This window comes from Phyllostomus discolor, chromosome 3, assembly GCF_004126475.2.
Source record: "Phyllostomus discolor isolate MPI-MPIP mPhyDis1 chromosome 3, mPhyDis1.pri.v3, whole genome shotgun sequence".
In the NCBI taxonomy this organism is placed as follows: domain Eukaryota; kingdom Metazoa; phylum Chordata; class Mammalia; order Chiroptera; family Phyllostomidae; genus Phyllostomus; species Phyllostomus discolor.
The window spans coordinates 157,838,794-157,863,495 of NC_040905.2; the positions used below are offsets into that span (position 1 = coordinate 157,838,794).

At 33.6% G+C, this 24,702-nt stretch overlaps 1 protein-coding gene and 1 pseudogene across 16 annotated transcripts in view; one reads left to right on the forward strand and one right to left on the reverse strand.

Annotated features, from left to right (window-relative positions):
* The window catches only part of PTPRD (protein tyrosine phosphatase receptor type D), a 1,502,332-nt gene that overhangs the window by 360,455 nt on the left and 1,117,175 nt on the right, over positions 1-24,702 (forward strand). The window lies entirely within an intron of this gene.
* Positions 12,319-16,440, reverse strand: LOC118499388 (annotated as a pseudogene).

Genomic DNA, 24,702 nt, shown 5'->3' on the forward strand with positions numbered 1-24,702 from the left:
AGCACTTTGGGAGAACTGATTTTACAAATGCATTTTTATACTGTGCTTTAAAAATTCAGTACACTACTAACACAGGTAGATGCTTTAACCCTTTCAGTTGCTGACTGTGTATGTCTAAATGCCAGAAGTAGTTAATGTGAAAAAATACAAAAAATAACTAGAACTCAAAGAAAGAAAAAGTATTTTAAGAGATATTTTAGAAATGGAAGGACTCTAAAAATCATCTCATGACTTATAAGAAACATAAGGTCCAGATAAGTGTTGCTAGTACAAGAGCGGGCAAGGCAAAAGCAGTTTGCCTCAGAAGCCATCCATTTGTCAAGATGTCTTTCCTCTTCACTTCCACCTCCTTCTTTCCACTCACACTGTTCATGCCACAGGAGCATTCCTTCTACATTCAAACATTCTAAGCTTATCCCTCATTACATGTATTTGTATCTGCTGGTGATTGATTCTGCAGGGGATATTCTGTCCCTATACCTTCTCATAACTGACTCCTCCCTTTCAAATCTCAACAAATGTGTCACTTTGAGTACTCTGCCTCAGCTAACTTCTTCCCTTCCCTGTCACTATTTTATCACCCTGTATTGTTTTCTTCATCATATTTACTTATCTTGTACATTAATTCTTTTGTATTCATGAACCTAAGTATATAACAGTAACAGTTGATTTACTTGCACTATCATCAGAGACTAGAACAGGATCTAGCACTGGGAAACATTCAGTATTTGATGAGCGATGATTGAAGTATTTACTTATATGACATTTGTAGTGTCAGTCTGGTTGCTATGTTTAAAAAGAAAAAAAAGATTATACATTTAAATGTATATTTAAATCTGGTTGAGTTTTTTTTAACCAAAGCTTTTGTACAGTCTTTCCTGAGGGCATTCTTTTTTTTTTGGGAGGGGGGGCATGAGAATGATTCTGTAACAGTTCATTGACATAGATGTATCAATGTCAATTTTACAGTGCATCAATATTTTTATTCTTGCCTGCTTATATTAATGTATACATCACTATGCATTCTGCTTCTTGGCATCTGCAGATTCCAGATTCCAGTTTGCACCATAGTATCAGGGAGTTTGGTGCCATATGGCTGCTCTTCTTTGGTCCAAGTTTTGATCAATCAAGTGATGGCAGACTGACTCTTGCCACTTGAAAGAAGATAGGAATTTGATGTGGAGCCAGTCCACTGAAATATTTTCTTGAAGAAAAATGTGTTTTGACCATCAAGGAAGAAGCATAAGCTAAATATTAGATTAGATTGGGTTGGATTGGATTAGATTAATAGCTAGCTTGATAGACGTTTAGATAGATAGATAGATAGATAGATAGATAGATAGATAGATAGATAGATGATAGATAGATAGATAGATAGATAGATAGATGATAGATAGATAGACTGCTTAATGTTTGTCTCAGAGGCAAATTGACAGAAACTTGTTTTATCCCTAAAGGCAAATGCCTCTTCCAAAATTTTAGATGGTGCTGCACTCATGTATTTGTCTAAAATTATTCTACATTGATAGTGATGATGGTTTTTATCCCCTGAAGGAGGGTAGTCTATTCTTTTACTGATAGCAATCTGAAAACCTAATGTTGCAGTTTAGTGATTTGAAACACCACCAAATATGAGAAAATTCTTCAAAAGAATACTCTGATTATGATCTAATGGTGCAAGAAAATGCAGCTAGAAGTCTGGCCCATGCCCTTCCTTTGACTCCAGTCCGAAATCTGTTAAGGTTTTTTTTATTGATAACTCACATTGTTTCCAAAAATTGTATAGGTGATTATAAAATATAGATAGCAGCATAAAATAAATGAGGATAAATTAATGATACATAGAGAACTTTTAGTTAAAATCAACCTAAAGGTAAAGTTAAGGATAATAAATTCCAGAAGGTTATAAAAATGCTGAATATACATGGCCTTAAGATTATGAATAACTCAACAGAAATGGGAGAAGTTTCTTGCAGTTCCCATGAGATATATAATTTTCAAATATCAATTACTTAAGAAAAGCAAAAGTTGTTTTGTCATTGTTGTTTAGAACTGAATTTCGAGAGAAATATCTGTCACAGGGCAGCGTAAAGTGGACATTGGTGATATCTGAACATGTCCTAAACACATCTCTCCAGTTAATAGTGAAAGTTATGTTGAACTATGCCTTGAAGAAAAGGCACATGCATCTTTCAAAAACAGATTCTAAGATGTGCTGTAGATTCTTATTCAAAATTTGCAGTTTGCTAAGTTGTTCTAGGAAAGCACCACTTAGGAAGCACCATTGAATAAATATAAGAAGTTTAATTATGTCAATATGTTAAAGTTACCCATAATTCTCCACTTCCAAATTTTAGCAGTATTTTCAGCTGCTAAAATACACGAGACTCAAGACTAATACACAAGACTAATAGGACATGATGTCTACTCATATCCCAATTCTATTACTTACTACATATGCAAATATACAGAAGTTGCTTAATGTCTTTGGTCATGAGTTTGTTTTTCTGTATAAACAAAACATGAACTAGTCATATCTGCATTATATACCTTAGTAGGAATTACATGAAATAGCGCAACTCTGAACCTCCTGCCCCCTGGCCCCATACTGATAGTGCCTGGCACGTAGAAGGTACTCAGTAATTGATACATCATGTCCCATTTGCTGCCACATACACTGCATGTATCAGAAAAACATTCCTCGAAGAACAGTGGTATTGAAAGAAAAGATTCTCTTAGCAACAAGTTGTAGATAAAACTTCCATTGAACCATAGGAATTGCAATTAGTAGATGAAAAGGGCTAATATATACTTGGCTGTTACTGGGCCATCTCTACTCTACATCATACTGTTCTTTCCACTTAATTCCATAACTGCCTCAAAAAGGGAAAGGATATGCCAAACTTTTCTCTTGCTACAAGAAAGTTTTAATTGAAAACAAGAGTGCTGGGCTGAATACAGCTTCAGCAGATTCCCAGTTAAATTAGAAGGGGCTTTTCGTTTAAGTCCTAGTGTTGATATGTCACTGTGCTCTGTCACTGTGAAAAGCGATAGTGCTTTGTTATCAGCACTGAGCCTTAGCAGACTTCTGATGTAGACTTAGACTAAAATAGAATGCCAGAATGATGAAGGCTCTGCTTACCTTCAAAACCCTCCAGGCTGGGGATGTAGGTATAGGTGCTGACATTATTGCTCTGTTCAGTTCAGTGGGTTTGATAATCTTTGACTGATCATTTTCACATTTCAGATTGTAATTTGAAATTTTAAAAGGGTTGATAAACTTTCAACAGAAGCATGAATAGTACTGTTCCATTCACATTATACCATCCAAAAACTTCATTTCTTAGGCAAATTATTAATGATGGGTTCTTATCCTTTAACTAGCAAATTCTATTTAGGAAGCTTTTAAAGAAAAAAAAATACTGTGTGGAGAAAGGTAACCTGCCAATAAACAGTCATATATTGAGTAAAGATTGTGTGCCAGCCTTCTATAAAAGCACTAAGATATAGGTACAGGGAATGGAAAGATGAATAAGAGCCCCTGTCCTAAAAATAAAACAAAACAAACAAACAAAACAGAGTCCTTATCTTCTAACAGGAAGGAACATACAGAAATAGGTAATTATAAAATAATGCAGCAAGTGAAATATTATGCATAGGATATTACTGAAGCACAAAAAGCAATTATCTTGATATCTCTTAGGAGGCAAGTAACAGAAATAGTGCATGTGTAACCAGTCTCCTTGTTCATAATGATCAGATCAGCGAATTTTATGTGTGGCTGAATATTTATATTGAAATAGCATTTGTTTTCTTGACTAGGAATACAATTTTTCTTAGGAACAGTTTAATAGGCATAATCAAATAGGGAATGTTATAGGAAAAGTGGAAAGATTTTGTGGACTTGGAGGATTTAGAATTACTGTTTTTCCTTACCTCTATCACACTACCCCCAACACATACAATCTAACTCTCTCTACGCATAAGCTGTCCATGGCTTTTGGTTGGTGACTATACAGAAAAGAACTCCCTTTTGAAAATGGTTTCCTCCATCCCTTTCAGGCTCTTTAATATGGGCTTTTTCTTCCCCTACTTTCAACTCTGATAAATACAATAAGCTATGAGTATTTAGAAGAGTTTATGTTGTAAAAGGAAATATACTTGTATACAGGATCCAGAACAAATGATGCCCCTTTTTTATTACAGAATCTTTTATTACAAAATCATAAGCATGTGATTCTGTAATGTAACAATATCACACTCAAGCACAACATATGGTATTTTAGGTAAAAAATTTCAAATTAAAACTATAAATTATTACACCCATATTATTACCCTAGCAACCACACTCAAGCACATGTTACTTCTGCCAGACCCCGTATATATTTTACCATATTTGTTGTTTTTTTAAAAAGAAATATTTTTAAATGTATTTGTATAGGTTCTTCAAATCCTGCCCCATTAAAAAATAGTATTCCAGCAACATAGCAATGCTCCTCTGAGCTTTAATCACTGGGCATTTGTTTTTCAACACCAATTTTAAAGCATGAGCTGACATACAAATTAAAGATGAAAATAGGTTCAGAGCCTATCAATTGAATTTCAAATGGCATACTATATTTTCAGAGCATTTGGTAGAGTTTAACACCTTTGGGTAGTATAAAACTTGGCTTTCTCTAATCCACAGCATGCAAAATACTTTGACTTGTGCCTAAAAGTGAAAAAAAAAGTAGAACATCTTTTACATCTTCAATAAAAGTTTTCAAAAATAAATCAGGCACACATTCAAGTCCTATTTCTGTACGCAAATCCCCAGAGTCATTTATTCCTGGATGAGGCTGAAGTCCACAAAGCTGTCCAGAGGACTGCGCCTATGGAAATCGGCCATTTGGAATTAAGAAAGTACCTTTTTTTTATATTCATAGATGCTGTTATTTATATTTTATTTGACCATTTCCTTGTCTATCTTTAGTCATTTCATGAGGATGGAAATTTGTTCATCATATTTACAGTTGCACCTCTGTACCTAGACCTACAGTAAGCACTGAGCAAATAGTTGCTGCACAAATAAGTAGTTGTCTTTGGGTACTTTGAATGAAGGAGGGAACCAGAATTATAGCCACACTTGCAAGAGAACATCATATATACTGATTTCTAGATCTAAAGGCAAAATCCAAAATGATAAGGAATGCATAGATAACTACGAGGACTCTCCTGAATGAGGACAGCAGAGGGGTTCAGGGAGCCTCACACACACTTTCTTCTTCCTATTTTTTAACTTTTGTTCACGTGCGAACTACATCATTTTTTTCTTTAGGCAGCAAACTCAAAATGATTGCTCCAGGACAAAACTCAGATAGCAAATGAAGTGAAATGTCTCACAGTGTTATTGAAGACCAACATTTAAAATAGAGCACTTGTTCCTGACTAACACATATCACTAAGGGTATATGTATATATAATGTAAGTGACACATATTGTATATGTGTTTATAGTATTTGCATGTTATGCAAGCAATACATATATAATGCAAACTTATTTCTTATGTGATAACCATCTTAATAAGCTGTTATTCCTTTTTTCAATTAATATTATCACTTGAGGTCTCTTAGCCTCCCCTTTTTTTTTCAGCTATGTCATTAGCCCATTGATGGTTAAGATAGGAGTTGATTTTTACCTCTCTGAACAAAGTCAAATGAGAAATTCCATTGATCTCACTGTGGAGGTAATTGAGAATGAGAAATTTTGGTAAATAAAGAACATGTGACTATTTTACTGTGTCCCCATTCTTTTAGTAGTATATAAATAATACTGCTAAAATGTCAAACATATCACAAGAATACCTTACAATATTTCTAGTCATTTTTTATAGAGAAACATTAACAAGTTGTAGCTGTCAGAATGATCCTCCTCACTAGGCAAAACAACTAACACAGCAACAAGATATATGAGATCAGCAATTCATAAAGAAACTGCCTTTTACTTCTAGTTTTAAATTCTTTGATGGTATAAACTATCATTTTATGGCTATTTATTTAATGTATGTTTATGTATCTGTGTCTGTGTTTTCTTTTTAGTTACTTTGAGGGTTTATTCAGCAATTTTATCACCATTTTGACAAAAGTTATAAGTTTGAGACATTTTATAGAAGAATTATTTATCATGAGTCAAGTTTGAATTTAAAAATTTTAACAGATGAGTATAGACAAGTGCACTTTAATTTTTGCAATATACATTAAGAAAAATTATTCTGAATCAGATTGCATTCTATATTCTATTCTATTATGCTCCTTTCCCCCCCAAAAGCACACATACATAATTATTAAGACAAACTATTATATTTTGCTCAGAGTGCATGTATGATATTCATACATTTTGTATGGTTAGTGGCTGAATGTAACATCATCATTAATATGAAGGTGGATTTATAAAGGCAGAGAAACAAAAGAAAATTGAATTAGATATGGCAAATTAAATGGACTTAAGTTGTTTAAAGCATAGAAGTTTTGTAAAACCTGGAAATCATTCCACATGTTATTTATTCATTTTATCCAAAGAAAAAAGCAATACCAAGTAATATATCTTTAAAAATAGGAAATATTAATTAGAAGGTAAAAAGTTTAAAAAGGCAACAGAACAAAACAAAGTAAAACACCCACAGCATGAAAATCAAAACAGGAAAAACTGCAGCACAATAAATTAATCAAATCCTTTCTTTGATCATCCTGATGAAAGACTAATATCAATGTGATATGGGTGAATCCATTATAGACAATGGCTATCTGAAAATTAAAAAGAAAAGTTTAGATAAAGACTGCCTGAAAGTCATCTCTGGAAACCATTAAGAAAATTAGAAATTGTGTCTTAATTCACTCCCTCACAATTAGCCATTTATCTATTGCTAGTAGGTTGAACTTCTGTCAGGTGTTTGGGATGAAAAGAAAATGAATAAAGTAAAGGCCCTCCTTAAGAAACCTCCATTGTATCAAGAGAAAGAAAAATGTAAAGAGTTCATAACATTACTACCTATACACATACAAAATGCTTATTCATACTACCCATTTATTATATACCCAGGTCAGAGTCTGTTGTCATAAAGCAAGCCAGGGGTGCTGACTTCTTTGAACTCTATCACGATTTCACCCAGCTTTTCATTTGATAGTTATGAAAGAACTGCAGTTACAAGTAAGAAATAAACATTTTATTGGAAAATAGTATACATAAAAATTTTTTAAAGATGAAAGATAATTTTGAGGGAGTTATACATAAAAGGTGAAAGATTTTAAAACCTAGACAAAAATCATGTGTTAGACAAAAACAGAAACAGTGTTAAGAAATTTGGAGTCATTCTGATAAGTGATTGGTAGGCAAAGGTAGAAGTGTTCTGATTTTCTAAATCTCCAGCAAGTTTTCAATTTAAATATTTAAATGGAATGCTATTTTCCAGTGAAGTGACAGTTGGTATCAAACAGTTAGTGACTACTGACAAGATAGTGACACAGTGCTGTAACAAGTACCCATGATTCAAATGGTGTTTAGACAGGAGAGAGAATTCTAATCTTATTTCTCCCTGTCATTAAGTTCTGTATCATGAAATGCACCTTATTTTATACATAATAATTAGGCATAGGTTTTACTTAGAAGTGCACATAAGGTATAATACAATAGAATACTGTAAACATTTGAAGAAATCAATTTAAGTAGATTAGATGTTGTTCAAGAGAATAACCCATACTTTCATAAAGGTTAAATTAAAACTTTGACTTTGATTTAATCATTTTAATATACATATGTGCACACACAAATGATTGAAATGTTATACTAAATTAAATCATCTATCAAGCCAAAAGAAATTTTAATAGACTAATTCATTGTATATTTTATTTACATAGCTAGCCAAAAATGTTGTGAAACAGATATATTACTGAGAACATTTTTATATATACATGCATATACATAAATTCTTGATTCAATCATTGAATGATAGTTCACTGAAATATGAAGGAATTTTCTGATAAAAATACAAGTGAACATCTGAGTTAAAATGAAAACTACAGATTTATGGAGCATTGTAAATTATACTTAAATGGCCAAACTTCAAGTCATCAGGAATCAGATAAAATTGAACATGTTAATTATTATGAGAATGTTGAAAAATTATCCAGTTTAATTCATTTAGAAATGTCACAAAGAAAGATGTTTAGAGCTCAAATCATTGATTACAGCTTTTAGAAGGAGCTTTCAGGTGAAAATACACCTCAAAAATATAAGAATAACACCATTGTTTACTAACTTATTGTAGCTTTAGAATTAAGTCCAATTATAGGCCAATTTTGATTATGTGTTCCCGAGAACTGTCCATCATTTCTTGGAGTTAAGACTGACTTATAGTAAAATATCTGCAGAGAAACTATAGTTTATATTTCTAAATAGTTTTCCTAAATTACAGTGTTTCTATTTATAAAGCAAGGATAAAATTTTTGTCTTTAAATTATGTAATGTCATGGTACAACCGCTTTGGAAAACACTTTGGTCTTAAGCTATGTAAGATCAAGATAAGGTATAAACTATGACTTAGCCTACATTAATACTCTAGAGGAACTCATGTCCATATGCACCCAAACATATGAATAAAATATTTGTAAAAGCATTGTTAACAGTTTGAAATTAGGGGGAATGAAGTCCAAATGTTCAACATCAATTGACTGTGCTATTGTTATTACAATGTGATATTATGGAACTATGAAAATAATTTCACTACAGTCACACTCAAAAACACAACTGTGTCTTACAAATATAAATTTAACTTATGAGGCAATACATGCAAATACATAAAATGTTATTTATTTTTTAAGGTTCAAAAATATTCATATCTAAACTTCATTTTTGCAGATGTGTACCTAGATAGAAACAAAATTTAGAGAACAAAGGAATTGTTACTGAGTTAAGACAAGGTCAGCAGGATAAATAGGAGGCACAGTGGTTGAAAAGCAAAGCAACACTGAGAGTTTCTAGAGTAAGCAAGTGTTCTTTTTCTTGACCTGTCTGGTGTTTACATGGCCATATACTTTTAAATTATTTGTTAAATATTAATGTGTTCAGTACTCTTGCCTTCATGTATGATTTATGCAATAACAATTTTTTTCCAAAACATATGGTCCAGCAATATTTATTATATACAGGTCTTCAAGCTGTTTACAAGTCCATATAACTGACTTTGTCTACCTCACTTTTACAATTTGCTATGTGAATGTGAAGCATTTCTCTTTATATTTCTAAACAGATTAACCTATGATTTAATCTTCTTTAAATAGAATTTGTTAACAAATGCAGCGCTGTCAATTTCTCCATATGGTGCTTTCATATCTTACTACTAATAATTTATCTCTCTCAAATTAATAGGGAAAAACATGAATTTTATTAAGGATACACTTTCCATTTAACTTGTGAAATATCACTCTAATTTATGGTTGCTGTGTTTTGTTATTTATTTGTAATTTAGTAAGTTTCGTGTTTTGAAAAAAGCACATACTGCTGCTCATAAAAATAGTGATAGGCACTAACGTGCTTTGTGGGTAAGGCAGGAATATGGGCTGCAGAGAGAAAAAGGACAGGCTATCTCAGTCTATAAGATGATTAAAGATAAATGTCCAAGAGAAGACCAGACACCCAGATCTTCCAAAGCACAATCATATACAGCCTATTCCTGACATCCAATTCCTGTAAGAATTCCTATCCACCAAGTTGAATTCAAAAGTAAATGATTAACAAGTCTGAAATTTTTCTGTGGGCAACCAACTTAAAATAGACATGATATAAAATATAAAGTCATTAAAATGGTGATAAAATAGCAAAGATACTGCCATGGAGACAATGAAGAGAAATGACTGAGAATAGAAGAGGAATTGTTCTCACATATCTGGGGCCAATGCAGTCTTTCTGGAACCTCCAGGAATAGGACTTAATAATCCCACAGTTTCTGGCAGAGGAAAAGTGTGATTACTAGTTGAGCTTGGATATTTTTACGTAAATGATTCAAAGCCTATGGAATATTTTGCAGCTGAAATAATGTAGCACATAAAAAATACTTAAAACACTAGCTGCCAAAGTGCAAAACAATAAATATTAATATAATTAGTATTATTAACAGCATAATTTTATTGAATTTTTTTGGAATAGATTTTCTAACATATCTGTGGTTATCAAGACATTTTTAAGTGCTAGAAATAAGGCTCTGGTTGGGAATTCCAGTGTGTAAAATATCATCCCTGGGACAGAAATAAGGTAGACAGGAAGGACCATAAAAGAAAATAGATTAGAAATTAAGCCTATGGAAAAGAGGGGCTCTCATTAGGTTGGGCTATGTTACATTTGAGAGACCCATGGGAGATCTCACTAGAGTTGTGATAGGCAGGGATATACTTAAGGGAAAGACATATCAAATTCTCAGACTGTAAGATGGACCAAACCATGAGACACATCTAGGTTTTAGAGGAAGGAAACAGGAAAAAAAAAATTGAAACACAAAATGTGATAAAATATTTAATAACATAAATAACAGAGGCTCCCCGCCCCCCCCCCCGTGAGCCAGGTTAGCTATATTTGGACTATAAGATACACCCCCATTTTCCTCCCAGATTTGGGGGGGTACATCTTACAGTCTGAAAAACACAGGTAAATTAGGAGAAAACTTGAGTTATCAGTGTTAGATACTAGTTTAATCTCTGAAAATTGCAGAGAATATTTAAATAAACAAAATAGAACTTGAGAAGTAATGGTGAAGGGTTGAACACAGGCATATTTGTTGAACTACTTCAAATTTTGAGAATGAGTAAAAGAAAGGGTCAGGGGGGAAAGAAAGGCAGAGAAGGAAGGGAACAGTTTTAAGTAAAAACCCTGGCGCAGCTGTCAGGCACAGCTGGATCCAAGAGTTCCTATATTAACCTCTAAAAACCAGACTCTCTCCATCTCCCAGCCAGACTTTGCCATTGCTGGCTCAATTTTCAAGCTGGCTTTTTCCCCCTGGTGACATACAGAGGCTCTTTCCTGGCTTAGGTCCAGAGAAACGCACAATTCAGGCAATTATCCTGATCCTGTTTCACACTGACTGCCCTGGATCATTCGTCCATTCATGAAAGACAGATCTTTGCCACTAAGGAGACTGAATGCTCAAAGTGGCCCAGCTTGGGTCACCTGCTCACTCCTGAAGCAGACCATCTGAAAGGCATGGACTAAGGGTTCAGCTGAGACTGTTGCAAAAGAAAAAGCAAATACAGTTTCTTTTGAGAAATAATGAGATTTGAGGGATGAGTGGAGAAGGAAAACTCAGAGAACAGAGAACAAATGTGAGGTAAACCAGGAGAGAGGTTATCTGGTTATCTCAGAAGCTGAAGAAGAGAATTTTAAGGGAAGAACAATCATGGGTATCAAGTGTCTCAAGTAAGTCTAACTGAAGACACTCCTTCACAGTTTGCTTTGGAAGTCAGGTACTTTAACAAGGCCGGTTTCAGGGAAGGCAGAAGCCAGGCAGCTGTGGGGACAGGGAAAATGCTTGTGAATTGTTTGAGCATAAGAGATAAATGGAACAGTAGTTAGATAAATATGTTGTGTCACAGAAAGATTAAATACACTATAATCTAATATACATTTATTTGCCACTAAAAAGCCCTTAGCAAATTGCATTCAATTCATGAAACCAATGTGTGTTATTGAATTAAATCAAGTATCTCCCCTTCGATTTGCAGGAAACATAAATATTTAGCAATTGTAATTCTTCATATGCCTGTGGTAACTAGTTTTTTAAAATAACATATAGGAAGATATCAGCCAAGAGACAGTAAAGAAAAATTACCAGCAATTAAATATAATCCTTGCCTAAAGTAGCAATTATCCACACATGTGTTATTTTACCATAATATATTGTTCTCAAGAAAAAAAAACAACATTTTCTTTTAAAAAATATATTCCAACCTTGAAGTTTATTGCTTTTCTGGATTTTTGCCAATTTTTAGTTGTGGAAAGATTTGTGAGAGTCATGTCTTTAATAACATGAAGAAATTGTGGTTACTTTAGGTCACTTTTTAAAAACAGTACAGGAATACTTCAGAGATAGTGTGGGCTTTGCTCCAGGTAGTCACAATAAAGTGACTATTGCAATAAAGACAGTCACAGGAATGGTTTGGTTTCCTAGTACATATAAAAGTTATATTACACTGTACTGTAATCTACTAAGTGTACAATAGCATTATATCTAAAAACAATCTACAATAGCATTATATCTAAAAACAATCTGTTACATTAATTAAAAATATTTTATCATTAAAAATGCTGACCATCATCTGAGTTCTCAGTGAGTTATAATATTTTTGTTGGTGGAGAATGTTGCCTCCACACTGATGGCTGCTGGCTGATTAGGTTGGGGGCTGCTGAAGGCTGGGGTGGCCATGGCAATTTTTAAAAATAAGACAAAAATGAAGTTTGCTACATCAAATGACTCTAGCTTTCATGAATGATTTCTCTGTAGCATTCCATGCTGTTTCATGGCATTTGACCCACAGTAGAACCTCTTTCAAAATTGGAGTCAATCTTCTCAAACCCTTCCACTGCTTAATCCACTATGGCTATGTCATATTATAAATCCTTTGTTGTCATCTCAGCAATCTTTACAGCATCTTCACCAGGAGTTGATTTCATCTCAAGAAACCACCTCCTTTGTTAATTCATAAGAAGCAACTCCTCATCCATTGAAGTTTTATCATGAGATTGCAACAATTCCGTCACATCTTCAGGCTCTAGTTCTAAGTTCTCTTGCTCTTTCCTCCACATCTTCAGTTACTTCCTCCACTGAAATCTTAACCCCCCTCAAAGTCATCTAGAGGGCTGCAATCAACTTCTTCCAAGCTTCTGTTCATGTTGATTATTCTGACTTCTTCCCATGGACCACAAAACATTCTAAGGGTATGTAGAATGGTGAATCCCAGGGATTGACTGAGGGAGGGGAGAGTATGGGGCTAGGTGGAGTTGGGAAAAGGGAAAAAAGTGGAGCAAATATAATAGCATAAACAATTATAAAAAAAATGGTGAATCCTGATCCATCAAAGGAATCACTGTCAGCAGCTATAGCCTTACAAAGCATATTTCTTAAATAATAATACTTGAAGGTCAAAATTACTCCTTGACCCATGAGCTGAAGAATTGATACTGTGTTTGCAGGCATAAAAGTAACATTAACCTCATTGTGCATCTCCGTTGGAGCTCTTGGGTGAGCAAGTGTATTGTCAATGAGCCATAATATTGATTGGGAAACTCAAGAGTTAAAAATTTTATCTTCAGCCATAGTCGCTAGGCTTCCATGATTAATGCCTGTGGCAAGCTGTTATTCCAGGAACTGTAGTGCATGACCTATGTGACTCCAGGAGGTCAAAAAGCAATTCAACCTTTGTGCCTCAGGGGTCTGGAAATTATGGAGATGGTGTCTGAGCCATTGTGTTCCAGGGAAGGAACATCCAAGAGGCAGATAAAGAATTGTTGATAAACAGATAAATACTGGGAAAATCACTGCTGGCCTTCAATTCTCATCTGATTAACCTTTTTCCAAACCCCTTACATTTGCTTTCCTTCTCCCTATAAAAAGGCCAGCTTGAAATGAGATATTAAGAAGGTTTTTTTTAGGGTACATGATCCACTGGCTTCTCAGATCTCCAGCATCTGAATAAAGCACCCATAAAGATTCAGTCCTTATTTCTACCTAGTGGTTCTGGTAGTGGCAAGCAGCACAAACGCTGACTTTTCCAGTTTCAATGTTTTTAAAGATTTTTTTTTTGAGCAGTAGGTCTCAACAGTCTGCTTAAAATATTCAGTATGCCATGTTGTAAACAGATGTGCTGCCATTTATGCTTTGTGTTTCCATTTATACAGCACAAGCAGAGTAGATTTAGCATAATTTTTAAAGGCCCTAGGATTTTCAGAATGGTAAATGAACATTGGCTTCTCCTTAGAGTCACCAGCTGTGTTATTGCCTGACAAAAGAGTCAGCCTGTCCTTTGAAGCTTTAAAACCAGGCATTGACTCCTCCTCACTAGTTATGTAAATCCTCAGTAACATTTTCTTCCAATATAATGCTGTTTCATCTACATTGAAAATATATTTTGTGGTGTTACCACCTTCAATAATTGTATTAGCTAGATCTTCCAGATAACTTGCTGCAGCTTCTACATCAGCACGTGATGCTTCACTTTTATTTTATGTTATGGAGACAACTGACTTTTTTATGTTTCATGAACCATCTTCCACTGCTTCAAACTTTTTTTCTGCGGCTTCCATACCTAATTGTTCATAGAATTGAAGAGAATTAGAGCCTTACTCCAAATTAGACTTTGGCTTAAAGGAAGGTTGTGGACAGTTTGATCTTCCATCCAGGCCATTAAAATGTTCTCTATGTCAGCAATGAGGCTCTTTCATGTTATTGTTTGTGGATTCACTGGAGTAACACTTTTAATTTCCTGTAGGAACTTTTTCTTTTACTTGAGCACTTAGAGGTCATTGTAGGGTTGTTAATTGGTCTAATTTTAAAATACTGTGTCCTAAAGAATAGGGAGGTCCAAGGAGAGGAATATAAATGGCTGGCTGGTAGAGTATTCAGAACACACACAATATTCATTAATTAAGTTTGCCATCTTATGTGAGTATGGTTTGCAGTGCCCCCAAACAACTTCAATAATAACATCAAAGGTTATTGATCATAAATCACCACAAGGATACAACATAAATGAAAAAAATTTGAAATATTATGAGAATTACCAAAATATGACACAGACACAATGTGAACAAGTGTTGTGAAACAGCACTCATAGATTTGTTCACTGCAGGAGTGCTGCAAACCTCCCCAATTTAGTAAAAAAGTCAATATTTGGAGCACAATCAAACATGGCATGCCTATAGTGGTTTTGTTTTCTGCCATGTGTATGCTATCCTCCACAGATAGGAAATTATGTACTTAAGCTTTTCCTCCTTCCCTATCAAATTTCTTTTGCAAGGTAGCTAAGTTTTCCAGTCCATGTGTCAAGGAACTTTTTAGCCAGAGAAAGGTAGCTGAGTGGGAGGCATTCCCGTTTCACAAAGAGTTTTCTGCTGTTCACCCTAGTTGCTTCGAAATTCTGAAAAACGTCATGTTTCAGAATTCAAAACTTTCCACTGCTTTTCTCTTTATTTTCAGGTATTTACAATACAGTGAAAACTTTTTTTCTTTTTCTTTTTTTTTCTTTTTACTTTTATTTTTTAAATGAGAAAAGAAGGCAAGAAATTACACCAACAGAGAAGAAGAGTTTTCCTTGGCTTTTTTCTTTTTTGGTGCTCAGGCACTGGGGTACAATTCAGATCCTATTGTTTTCTAAGATACTTACTGGGCAAAATGTGCTATTGTTTATTGATAGTGCAATTTGAAGCTTTTCTGGGGTTGCCCAGCAACATAATTGGCAGTGTTCTTTTAAGCACTCACTATAGCTGTACTTATCTTTTTCCTAATATCTGATTAAAAGGGTTATATTTTTATCATGTCTAGATATTTCCCTTTAGAAATGCTTCTAGCACATACATTATTATTATTGTTATTTCCCTTCCACCTGTGAGTTGTGGCTAAAGGTTGGACTTGACTTTTAATACGTATACTAGTTAAATAGTGAATTAACAAATTAAAATAAAACAACTAAGATCTAACTCAGACATTGTCAACTTGTTTCTTAGTTTGCAATATTGTTTTGGAGTAAAGAGATGTGGGTATCTTTTCATGATTATAAGCAACACCAAACAAGAAGGTTCTATTCCCAATGCAATTAGTACTATAGACAGCCATGTCCCTGTATCTGTAAACATGATCTTACTATTCACTTTGATAAACATCCTATTTGAGTAGAGCAGTTTATTGCTCTGACCAGATACTTTTATGCCACTTTTCTGGCATAGTTCTGTCACTAAGGTTTTCTCTAGCTTCAAGATACAGATGGCATACTGGGAAATTTTGAAGCAACAATATGACAGGTTCTCTTCCCTTTGCATTTTCAAGGTCTTTTTTCCTTGTGGGTTGAAAAACAAGTGGCTAAATGGTGGATGATTGGACTGTAAATGTTTACAAGTTAGCACCTAAACAGCAGAAATGGAAGGTCAAGTGTCAAGAAGGGACTGAAATGTGCTGGAACTTAGACTAGACTATGAATTGAAAGCTAAGAGAAAAAGTACCACTCCAAACCTCATCATTCATATCTGCAGTAGCAAGCTTCCTTGTTCAGCAAACAGAATCTTAACCAGAAACATCCCTCAGGCAGCCAGAGCACATACAGGTTTTGGTTCTTGGTTTCTTTCATAGTTATGAAGTTCTAAATCTCCTCTTAACCAGTACTGAACTCCAGATTCCATGACTTGTAGACTGAATCGGTGAAATCCCATATTTCTATAACCTGCTCTGACATTGCAAATTTTATTGACATTCAATTAATATTAGAGAAGTTTTTTGCTTATAAAAGGTCTTTCTGGCTGCCAGTTATTTTCAAGATAGTAGACTACACCAAAAATGGAAAATAATTAGAATCTCGATATCTGTTTTTTGACCAAATTTCTTCAAAATTAGTCTGTGCCTTTGAAAGTTACTGTGGAGCAAACAAACAAGTATGAAATGTTAAACAGCTGAGTTGAAAATGACACTGCTATATCTCCAGTCATGAAAACACAAAAAGATGCGTGATGCATGGGAATATGTAAATTAAGTTTAAATCTGCCTTCCTCAGCTTAATGGAAATATGGTTTCCATATGTTAACTGTTCATGCACTGTGCTCAAATAGGTTAAAATGTTATAGAATTTTATAATAGTATCTTCATATATCTAAAATTCATTCCATGTTTTGTTTTTTTTTTTTATGCGAAGCATATCATTCCTAGATATTTATTTTTACATTTAAATATAAAAAGTTCTGTCTCTGGGGCAGATAACATTATATAAAAATAAATGTGAAGCATCAAATTTTAACAGAAATCATAACTCTGATAAAGTAGATTAAGGTGAGGACAAAAACCTTCAATTTCCTTTCTTGTATGGCTAGGTACAAAAAAAATAAGTACTTAAACAATTTTATTGAATGACTGATGTCTTGCATGAGAAGCAATCACTTGCATTTAAGGAGTTAAAGGCATCAAAACCTATAGCCTTTGCCAGTTTTAAATGTAACTAACATATTTGGGAACGTGCATATGCACCTAGTATACATCTTGACATGACCAGGAAGTCATGATCTCATTTAATCTCCACATGAGCACTGAAATAGGTGGGATGATGTCTCTCATACAGATAGTGAAACTACCAATATAACAAGAAAGTTTGAATAGTGACTCCAGGTCATGTGACTAGAAAGTAAAATATTTTTTACTCACTTTTCCTCCTGCACTATTTGACCAATAAATCTAATTTTGATTTGCTTCAGTTCTGACTTGGCTGTTCTTGTATTTGCCTCCTAGTGAACACATGTCTCCATTTCTGTTTGGAGATTACTGGGGCATAAGATATACATATATTTATTTCAGTAGGAAATAAACGTTTTTTCAAAACAGTTGATCCAGTTGTGTGCGAGTGTTCTTATTGCTCTACACATTGAATAACATGCATATTGTTTGTTTTGTTTCAAAATTTTAGTCATTCTGTTGGGCAGATAGTTGTATTTTAACATGATTTTAATTTGTAGTTTCCTGATTACTAAAAAGATTAAAATACTTTTTATGTACTTATTAGCTATTCAATAATATCCCTTTTGTGAACTATTTGTAAGTATTTTTCCATATTTCATTTGAAATACCTGTTTTTTATTATGAATTGATGTTCCTAGATACAAACCTCTCAATACTTATAAGTGTAAATAATTTTTGCTTTCCTCAATTATTGTCATTTGAAGCACATCATACCTGAATTTTAATATAGACCAGTTATCATTGCTCCTCTATATCTTTAGTTACTTTTTGTCTTAAGAAAATTTTCCTAAAACATCAAGGTCATGAATATTTTAATATGATAACATAGAAGCCTAATTATTTTGCCTTTTTAATTTAAATCTATAATAATCTGTGATTAATAATTTTCTGTGTGATGATATAGGCAACAAGTTTCTTTTTTAAAAATATGAATATGTATTTGGTCTAGCACTGTGTTCCTTCCCACTGTTCTGCACTGCAACTTCTTTTAAATGAAGTGTCTGTGTTTGCACAGGCTTGTTTTCAGGCTCAGTATTTTTTCTCATTTTTCTTTTTAAGTACAAATACTGGTTTTTCAACTACAGTAGCTTTATAATGAGATATGATTATGAGAAAAGCAAGTGCTCCTCCTTTCCATTTCCACATGAATTACAAAGCCCAGTTGACCAGTTTCAAAAAAACTATTTTTAGAATTTTGATAAGGTTTTTTGAATGTATATAAAACTTTGAGATGAATAAATATGTTGGTAATGTTGAGCCTTTCAGTCCATGAATCATGTAATTCCATCTGTTGTGTATTTTTAATTCCTTTCAATGTTCTATAGTTTCATTTGTAGTGATTTTGTGTTCTGTTTTTATACTTATTCTAGGAATTCTTTGTTTGCTATGTTGTAATTTTTCTGGGGATTTATTTTACCTAAGTTTTCAAGTTTCTTTGAATACAGTTCATAAGATGCTTTTGTGTTCTTTCTAATGTCTGTGGTCTCAATAGCTAAGGCTCCTTTTTGTTCTGGATATTGATTATTTATGCCTTTATTTTTTTTTTTGGTCAGCTTTGAAAGCTTTTATCAATTTTATTAGTCATTTCAATGCATCAACCTGTATGTGTGTCAGTTCTATCTCTGCTTTTCTATTTTATTTATGCTTTTATCTTCTACTTTCTTTGAGTTCATTATGCTTTTTTTTCTGTTTTGTAATGGATTCTGAGGTAATTTATTTTTAGACTTCCTTTTACGTATATTTTACATATTTAGCTGGGTACTATTTCATTATCATATAGATAAAATATTTTTATTTTTTAAGTAATGATTATTAGAGGTTAACTTTGCAAACACATGGGGACTATTTAGAATAGTATGTCTGGATTATCTGCACTGTAATTATAATTTATATGATTTCAGTATTTTGAAATTTGCAAAATAATTTATGGTATATAGAGAAAGAACAATGCACTGTTTATGATAGAATACATTTGTATTCAAGTATGGTGAGTACACAGCAAATAAAGCAAGGGAGGGACATACTTTATAAAATTATGTTTAGCTATAATGTAAAAGCAGGGGGGCTGAATAGGAAGCAACCACCTGACTCTCAAGTGAATTGTTTTGACACAGCTATACTCAAACACGTAGTATATTTCTTAAGCTTTACTGAATTCTTAGAATCCTATCATTCTGCTGTTCTACTAAACTTGCACACATTGTTCTAAAACTCTATTATACAAACCGGCCATATTTAATTTTTTTGTGGGAACCATGCCTTTTCTGATTAAAATATTTAATGCACCTTTGGTTTTTCAGTTCTTGGGATTTTACCAGGTTGCAGAGCAATCAGTACAATTATTTTTCACATTTATTTGTGTTGCTAGAATATAAATTTCTGCATACCAAACCTACTATGCCTTATTAAAAACTCACATTGTGAAATCATTATACATTTTATTATATAACTTAAATTATGAAGACTCTATCTCCTATCCACATACCTTTGTAAATTAATCCACCTAAAATTTTTTGGCAGTGCTACTATATTTTCATCATTATGAATATTTTCCTCAATCTAGAAAAGGATTATCTATATGTGAAAAAAATTTTCCTTCATTATAAGGATAAATTTCAATCTTCTTAACATTGTATAAACAGACTTTCATGACTTGCTTTGTCCCTAACTTGTATGTATGATTTAGTATTACAAAGAGACAGTTTGTGTCCACTTACCATCTAATTTGCTTCTATAAAGTAAAAATCCCAAATCAAGCCTTTGTAAGAAAAATTTGAATGTTGTATGAGCATAATGATTAATTCTGGAATATTTAACTCATAACTATAAAAGGATAAACTTTCATCAAAAAAAATTAAAAAGGATAAATACAGTATTTTTCAACATATTCAACATAGATTAAAATTCTTACAGTTGTTGGGAGGAATTTAGATGGAAGACCTCTCTTCTGGGTAAATTTTCCTGTAACAAACATAAGTGTTATCTATTGAGCCCAGGTGCTTTGAATTACTTTCAAAATTAGGGTCACGTGTTTTGAAATTGTCATTACCAATTTATATACACCAGTGGTTCTAGAAATTTTTGCATAGTAAATCCCATGAGAAAAAGTATATATGGTGATGTTTCTAAATGATCCCTTTCCCCTTAATTTCAATAAGTTTTTTGTGATGTTTTGCAAATGGAACTTTAACATTTCAATGGAGATCTCAAGCCACGAGTCAATAGTTCTAATACTCCAGGTGTTTTCAATATTTCTCTGGGTGTAGGAAGAAATTTAATGAAGTTTATTTATTAGCATGGGGTTTAAAAAAGCTAGTGGCATTATATTATAAGGGTCACCTTTAAATAACTCTAGCTTTTCCATATCTCCCTAGTTTCGCCGGGACTTCTTGCTCGTCTAGATTGTCTATTTCACTCACAAGTGAGTCTATCTCACTTTCTCCTGCCTGTCTGCACATAGCAAAGTGTATTCTTCTACTAAATTTTAAAAGTAGCCACCACTATTACCAGAAAACTCTCCTACCCTCTACAAACATATTTATGTACTAATCATATTTTATTGTCTGTTTTCTCCAACTATATAATAAATTGGAAAGGGGCTCAATAGAGAAACTCCTTAAAACTCCTGGAGTCTTTTTTTCTTCTCCCGTAGCACAACTCCCCATAAATTATAAGAGTAAATGGATAAATGTTTGAGTGTTTCATAATATAGCAACTATAATTAAGCATAAATTAGTATTCCTAAAATTTGTAACATATTAATACCTCTAATTGCACTAATATTTTACCTACTTAACTGCTTTTAGATTCTGACTCTTGATCCATTTAGTATTGTTTAATTTTATTAAAGTTATTTCAAGTTAGAGCATTTATTTATTATATGTAAATTTATACCATTTGTTTTACTATTTTTTGGCCATTGTTTTGGTTGATGGAATGATAGAATAGCTTATTACTCTTTGATTTTGTTTGAGTCTATTACTCTTCTTTTTTATTAGTATAGATTAAATGAACTGAAGTAATTTAATTTCCAGGGACCTAAAAATATATATTTCTTGAAATAAGTTTATAATCTTATAAATTGACATCCCCCATGTAGTTGGTCTCCATTAGTGAATGTTAAAATAATGTCTATAACATGTTCTCAGTAGTATGTTTTTTAACTCCAACTGCTCTTGATCAAGTTTATGCAAAGACATGATCTCCGTAGTTGCCTGTCTGTTGAGAGTTATGGGTCACTCCCTCACAAGCGAACAAAAGCTAAATAGTGTTATTGTTCAAATTACTGTATGTTTTTTACTTAAGTAAATATAAGTGGGAGTTAAAATATATTGAATGTTAATATAGTTAGAATATCAATATGGACTTTAAAAGTAATCTCTTTCCTGTTTATATGTGGGTATTGTTTTTTCCTTTGGAGTAATCTAAATGATAAGATGCAGTGGTGCAAGGAGACTGAGAGGGAAAATCAATTTTAAATTTAAAAGATTAGAGGAGAGTATCATCATATTATCTCAGGAACAATGATGGCCAAGCACAAAGCCTAAGTGTTGTACAAAAATTGAGAGCTTGCATTTGGGTGCAAATAAATTAATTATCCATTTTCAGCATTCACCTAATTATTTGGACTTTGCTTTTCCAAAAGTCTATTATAGTAGGTATTCTTATGACAATTAGCTAGTTTCTATATTTGACTTCCTCATAGTATGATTTTGTTTTCAGTTATTTTTCCTTTAATTTTTAATTAGCATTCACATAGATTATAACAAAAACAAAGGACATACAAAAGGGAACAAACTCACCCTTATCCTATCACTAGACTATCAGATTTTTTCTTTTCTATGTTTTCTGTCAGTCTTTAATAAATATGTATGTGCCTGTGGGTATAAGTATTAAACCAGTACAGATATAATTTTGTTATTTTTTAAGATTTATTATTACCTTATTCATCTCCTCACATTATTCTTTATCTTCTAATTATAATTGTAGAATATATGCAACTTATTTCATTTTACTCCCTCCCTAAGAACACACTTTCCATCTCCATGGTTCTGTTTCATGTATTGTGGTACATAGAATATCTTTGTGCATATAGATTTTTTCTTCTTCATAACACATTTTAAAAACCTTTCTATGAAGAAAGGACAGCCTGGAAACTAGAAATTAGTTACCTTCAAGCTCTGTGCGGGGCAGCGTACCATTTTAAGATTAAATTAAATTGAATGTATTTATTTATTATTTTTCTTCTTTCATCAGCTTTTCAGGGTTTTATCAGTTTTATTAGGCAGGCATCTTAAAAATCCGAGAGACATTTGACTAAATAGATACTAAAAATACGGGAAGTTGTATATGACATTACACGTAAACAATGAGGTAAGCAATGTTAGCATGCTGGCCTGTGAGGTGGTGCCCACTCATGAGAGCTGCAGGTACAGTTAAGACCAAAGCATTTAGAAAAGGCTTCTGCACTAGCTCCTCGCCACAAAGAAACAAAAAAACAAGCCACCAAACTGGTTAAGTGAGAACTGGAAGTGGGGGATTTCAGTACTTCTCAGCATAAAGGAAAGAGAAGGCAGATAAGACAATGTCTTTGGTAAGAGTTATCCAGTATATGAATGCCATATTGAGGCAGAAGGCAACACATGATAAAATGGTTATGACCATGTGTATTGATAAAGGTTGAGGCAAATAAACATGACTGAAATTAGACCTTGATTACTAGCTTACAAATAAGCATTTAATTAAGTATGAGGCAAATCAGTTTCCTGGCAAGTCCTCAGTGGGTGAGAAATGGGCATGGCAGAGTTAGTTTCAAGATGGACCTATTTTTTGTGGTGACACAAAGGCCTGTAGAACCTCAGAGTGTAAGACTTCCATGGGTCATGAAGGGCAGAACCAGGTTAAGAAAATCTTCAGAGAAAACTTACCAGTGAGGTACTAAGAAGGGCCTCAATTTTTAAATTTTGCATGTCAGTGGAAGGATGAAAATTGAAGTAGGCAATTCTAGTTCATTTCTCCTTAAGAATACAAGGTCTATCCAGAAAGTATCCAGCCATGTAATAAGGAAAGTAGAGACCTTTATTGCAGAAGATACAAGAAACAAGAAACATTGTACACAGGATGATGATGACTCAGTCCTCTTAAAGCAAGCACCTTGGGACCTCACACAGGCCTTCCAACTGTCATCAGCTACTCCATTGTGTTTTCCTGAATCTCATCAAGGGTCTGAAATCTCTTCTCTTTCAAAGGTAATTTTAGTTTTGGGAGAAGTCACAAGGTGCCAAATCTGGGCTGTAATGGGGCTGACTCTCCTGGGTGATTTGATGTTTTACTAAAAAACTCTGCATGAGATGTGATACATGAGGAGTGCATTGTTGTGATGAAGCTGCCAATTACCAGTTGCCCATACCTGCAGCCTCCTGAATCATCCAAAAAGTTTCTCTGGATGAATGTGTGAGTTTAATGGAAAATATGATGCAGATTCATTGCTCTACTCACTCAGACATTTTTAATGCGATGACCACACAGTACACATGCTCACTCAATGGTATCTTCCACCCGCACTGACTAGTATAGTGAAGTCATCATTGTTCATGCATATGTACTCCTGCCCACTCTCCTTGGCTGCCAGGTTACAAGGATGTCATGCAAACCATTTTGATATTAACAATGGTTGGACTTTTTCTGGACAGACTTTGTATGATGTGGCAATTTCTTCTAAAAATAGAATATAAGGAAGTTAATGGGACTTTGTAATGTTGACTTGGACATTATCACAGAATTTCTCAGATGGCAATAATTTTTCTCCTGTTTGAATTTTGGTGCCTCTGTATGGTTGAGCAGCTTAATTGCAGTGTGTGTAATTGAAAGTAGTTTTATTGTGTCTTAATCTTCATTTTCCTGTTTAGGCATTTACACACTAGCTCTAAACATACAGTTTCCCAGATCATTCTAACTATACAGAACTCCTGTGCATCCAGTTCTCCTGTATTCCATCAAAAGTTTTCACTATGGGTCTTGTTATTCCTCACCCTAATCATCTGTTAAATGCAGTCAAACTGAAGCATTAGTGAGTCTTATGTGGCACCCTCACCTGCAGGTAATTTTTATTCCAGAAGTGAACAATTCCTTCCTAATCCAAAAGTGGAATATCTGTTTCTGTCATCTACCAAAAACAGACCAGGAAGAATTATGGGAGCAACAGCCTTTTCACAATGTTCAACATACAGATATGAGGGTTGTGTATGTATATCGTTCCTGCTTTGGATTGCTTATGACAGGCTTGAACTTGACAGAAAAACAGGGGTCTCAAGTGAGGTAGTTTATTTATGTAACATAGATGGCTATGGCTTCTTTAAAGGCCCGATTCCCATTATTTTAGCCTTCGTCCACTTTGTTCCTGCTGTCTTCTGCCTTCAACATTCATCCACCCTTTGAGGAAGAAACACTAAATGGAAACTGTCAGGTGAAAT